The sequence below is a fragment of the Musa acuminata genome, chromosome BXJ3-7 (assembly GCF_036884655.1).
Source record: "Musa acuminata AAA Group cultivar baxijiao chromosome BXJ3-7, Cavendish_Baxijiao_AAA, whole genome shotgun sequence".
In the NCBI taxonomy this organism is placed as follows: Eukaryota; Viridiplantae; Streptophyta; class Magnoliopsida; order Zingiberales; family Musaceae; genus Musa; species Musa acuminata.
The window spans coordinates 24,878,693-24,884,131 of NC_088355.1; positions in this window are offsets into that span (position 1 = coordinate 24,878,693).

The window sequence follows — 5,439 nt, forward strand, 5'->3', positions numbered from 1 at the left end:
ACCCTAACTCATAATAGGACTCCTACTTAAGACTCTTACTTCTAACCAACTCTTAATATGACTCCTAGTCAAGACTCCTATTCCCTTACAACTCCTAATTCTTCTCTAAGAAAACACCTCCTACATGAATGCCCCTCTCAATTATGACTCTCCTAGCTATAGTCCTAACAGAATGTCCCTCTCAATCAGGACTCTCCTAGCTAGAGTCCTAACAGTTTTACATGAATGTCCCTCTCAATTAGGACTCTCCAAGCTAGAGTCCTAACAAACCGCCAGACCCCGGAATTCCGGGAATTGACAATTTTGAGCTCAGAATTCAAACTGTGTTGGGGCCTATAAATACCCCACCCTTTCAGCAATGATAGAGCAACCAAAAACCACCGAAATCCTGATCTTACTTTGTGTTTTTGAGAGCTCAAAAAGTGTTGTATGAGTTAATAGTTCTCCTTCCTCTTTTCTTCCAAGTTTTGATCTGTCAAGAGAGGAAAGAAAATTCTGTAAGGGTTGTCTCCTAAGCCCGTCAAAAGGAGTGAAATTGTAAAAGGGTGGTTGGCCTTCGCCTATTGAAGGAAGGCCTCTAGTGGACATCGATGGACATCGGTGACCTCATCGGTAGAGGAAGCCAGAAGTGGATGCAGGTCAAGATTGATTGGACCACTCTAAATCTCGGTTTGCATTTACTTTGAGCATATTATCTTTACTGCAAACTTCCTCAATAGCTTACTGCCTTCTGCGCATTTACGATCGTGTTTCAAGTTCAGTATTTTTCGAATCGGCGTTTAGACGTAAATCAGTTTTATTGTACGAACATTATATTTCAGTTTACGCTTACATTCTAATTTGCATCACAACTGCAAACTGCCTTCATAGACTTGCTTTAACTGCATCTTGCTTGATTACAAGTTAAAGTAATTTATAAATCGAATTTTCTATCGAAATCGCTCTAATCGTACGAACGCAATTTTAATCGTTGAAAGTTTTTCGCTGCACTAATTCACCCCCCCCCCCCCCCCTCTTAGTGCTCTTGATCCTAGCAATTGGTATCAGAGCGGGGTTAACTCTCAAATGGATTAAAACCCAAGAGAGATGGCATACGCCAGAAACCAAGAGGGCCATTCTATTACACGTCCACCCATGTTCAATGGGACGGACTACACCTATTGGAAGACCCGAATGAGGATCTTCCTTATTTCAATGGATTTTGAACTTTGGAATCTTGTCGAAAATGGATTTTCGAAGTCTTCTCTTCCAATGATCGATTGGAATGAATTGGAGAAGAAGACTTTCGCTCTTAATGCAAAGGCTATGAATGCCTTATTTTGTGCACTTGATAAAAATGAGTTTAATCGTGTTTCGGTTTGTGAAACCGCGTTTGATATTTGGCATACACTCGAAGTGACTCACGAAGGCACAAGTAGAGTGAAAGAGTCAAAAATCAATCTTTTGATACATTCTTTCGAACTTTCCCGAATGAAACCGAGCGAGACTATTGGTGACATGTATACCCGTTTCACGGATGTTATCAATGGTCTAAAAGGACTCGACAAAAGTTTTTCGGATTTTGAGCTAGTAAATAAGATTCTAAGATCCCTTCATAAGAGTTGGGACCCTAAAGTCACAGCTATTCAAGAGGCTAAAGATTTAAACAACTTCCCTCTTGAAGAACTAATCGGGTCATTAATGACCTATGAAATGACATGCAAGACTCATGAAGAGCAAGAAGACATCCTTCTAAAGAATAGAAAGGATATGGTACTTAGAATTTTAGATGACCACTTGAGAGAAAACTCAAGTGATGATGACTGTGACGATGACTTGGCACTTCTAACAAGGAAATTCAAAAAATTCATTAAGAGAAACAAGTTTAAAAATGACATGAAAAAGAAACTTGAACCCAAAAAGGACCAAGTTATTTGCTACAAGTGCAAAAAGCTGGGAAACTACAAAAGTGATTGTCCTCAAGCCAAGATGAGAACATCAAAGAAGAAAGCGCTCAAAGCAACGTGGGATGACTCGAGCGCGTCTGAAGAAGAGGAGTCCAACACCGAGCAAGTTGCTAATTACGCCTTAATGGTCATCAGAGAGGAGGTAACAAATTTAATTGATGCAGATTTATCATTTGATGAGTTATTAATTGCCTTCCATGACTTATTTGATGAATGTAAGATTATTAGTAGAAAATAAAAATTGCTAAAAAAGGAGCATGATAGTCTTACTTGTAATTTCGATAAGTTAAAAACTGAATATCATGATAGTTTAGGTTCTTGTATAAAATGCCATGATCTAGAAACTATCCAAAAAGAAAACTTGCTACTTAAGGACACCTTGAAAAAATTCGAGGTTGGTAGCAAGTCTTTGAAAATGATCCTTACAAATAAGGGTCACGTTCCCAAAAGAAGTGGAATCAGATTTGTGAGAAATCCTCACCAAAATCCAACCACCTTCATAAAAGGCCCCATCCTACATGTTCGACACCAAAGCAAATGCAGCTTTTGTTGCAACCATGGACACAAAACGCATTATTGTCCATTCAATAAAATTAGTCCGAACAAATTAATTTGGGTTCCTAAAGGAACCATGATAAACTCTATACAACATGATAAACGATGTAGATCAGTTTTTGAGGCACCCAAAAGTAAATGGGTACCTAAAAATTATCCTGTCTTGTAGAGACGTAATCCATCCCAAGCTGGGAGCATGGAATAATAACCTGCTCTTTGGATACTCGATATTCATAACTCGAGATCCAAAAAGAACACGCGATGCTCCCTAGCCTAAATAACTAAAAGAGGATTAGAAAATTAAAATTACAAGAGCAATGCAGATACAATCTTATCTGATCCCTTAGAATTAGAAACTCATGATTCTCCCTTCACATATCCTCTAGATTTCCGAACCCATCAAATTGACTTGTTCGAATCCAACTATATCATAAACTTACGTCTTGTAAGCAAAGTTTGTCATGGACTTGCAAAGCTTACCAACTTGGATAATCAGTCATAAACATGCATATGACATTTGAAGTAGAGTATGCGCGTCACTAGATCTATCTTGATTGTGCAAAATTTCTCATCTTAAAAATTCTTACGTAATTACATAAGTAAAGTTGACTGCTCCAAATAAAAAATTCTTATCAAGTCAAAAACATTCAAATAAGATCACACAACAGTCAAAACGAGTGCTCACCGCCTACAGGCGGTGGCACCGCCCCAACTGGAGGTAGCACCTCCGGCTATCACTTATTGCAAGCGGTTGCACCGCCCCAGCCAGCGGTGCAATTGCCCGCAATCCTGCCCCCTTTTAAACCAAGCAAGGGCCGGTGGTGGAACCGACCCCAACTCCCTTCCCCTCTTTACTCTTCTAAAGCTTCTCCACCTCCATTTCTCCCCTCTTAGCATCCCAAATACTCCTCATTTCGAAGCAAAAGTTCAACAATCTCTCCTTCTCTTGAAGATCTTGTCACGCCCTTCAAAATATCTATGATTTTTAAAACAATTTCATTACAAACCAATCCAGGATCCAAACTAACATTTGAGGACACTGAAAAACATTCTATCAAATTCACATATATAAAACCTGTGTAGTTTATAATCATATATCACATCACTCGATAATTTACATTTATGGCAACCCAAGCCAACTTGACAAACATGAACAACACTTATAAATCCACAAGCTAAATAAATTATACAATCAGAACTCCAACTATTCACCACAAGTTCATATCATCATAAATTAGGCTTAACATTTCGAAATTCCAAATAAGAGAGATCTTCTCACACTTTTACATAGTATATCCATTTCGATTCATCAACAACATTTCATTACATACAAAATATGCTTATACAACAATAACATAACAACCAACAAGACTTGCCCATAATTCTGAATAGCTATCCACTGCCCATAAACTTCCTATTAACTGAATCAAAGGCTTTCCGTAAATCAGCTTTAAAACAGATTTTTGTCCCTCTTGCTTTTGAATGCAAATCGTTGACCAAGTCATTAGCAAGCAAAATGTTATGATGTATACTTCTCCCTTTGATGAAAGCAGCTTGATTTGGGCTAATAATCTTGTGTATTACCTTTTGCATTCTATTTGCCAATACTTTGGAGATGATCTTGTAAACAAAGTTGCATAATGATATGGGTCGATAGTTCTCTAGTGAATCAGCCCCTGCATTCTTCGGAATTAAAGAAATAAAAGTGCAATTCATCTCTCTAAGAATATGACCTGAAGAGAAGAAATGTTGGCAAGCCTTGATCACATGCTGTAGACTATAACTCCTAATTACAATCATCAAAGAAAATGTTTATCCAGATATATCAAAACTACCTGTGGGTACATAATTTGGCATCATTCCCAAGATCTTTAGCTAATAGCAAAATTGAATTTGATAAAAATATCTTTTTCTCTTTGGGTAAAGTGCACCGTTTTGAGATCTTGCTCCATACAGGATCTTGAGTCTCTAATAATCTCTTTCAATAGCTGAGCATTGTTTGTATGTTGGCATTCAAATATTCTGTTACATCTCTCCTTCCACATCCACCAAATAGAGCATCTGAAAGTAACCTTTGCTAGTTGTGTGAGTTGCCCCTTTCTTGAGAAACATTGCATGAGGTCCCATAGTTCTTGGTGCAAGTTTGGTTGCGGTAGTCTATTGATTTCAAATCGCTGGAGAATCTCCTTCCATATCCATTTTGTATAATCACAAGCAAAATAGAGGTGGTCAACAGTTTCTTCTTGTTGCATACAAAGGGAGCATCGGTTAACATGATAGATACCTCTTCTTTTCATATTGTCTATTGTAGGTAATTTATTGAGAAGGGCCTGCCATGTACATAAGGAATGTCTTTGTGATCCCGGTCGATCCCATGTCCAACTGCTTGGGACCCACTTGTTATTTCTTTGCCTAATTTGATTCCATGCGGATGTGGCACTAAATTTGCCATTGTCATGAGGCCAAATAAGTATATCTGAAGAGTTGTTCCTGATTGGAATAGCTATAATAGTCGGCCAAAGTGATAACATTTCGGGAGAAATGGGATTAGGGAGACACCAGGTTCCGTTAGCAATGAACTCAGAAACCTTCCAATCTTTGGGAGCCCCAAGATCTTTTCGTATTCTGTCACCATATAATTGAAATATACTCTTCCCATTAACCCAAGGATTGTACCACATATTAGTACTAGTTCCAGAAGAGATTGCATAGGAAATGTGTTTGATTAGCCAATTCCTTGATGAACTAAGTAATGAAATGTGCTTCTCGAGGGCGACGTTACTGTTGCGGCGACGAAACTATCGCAGCGACCAGATCTAGGGCGATGCAGTAGCGGCGGCGACCAGATCTAGGGCGACGGTACTGTTACGGCGACGTTGTAGCGGCGGCGACACTGTAGCGGCGACCAGATCTAGGGCGACGGTACTGTTGCGGCGAC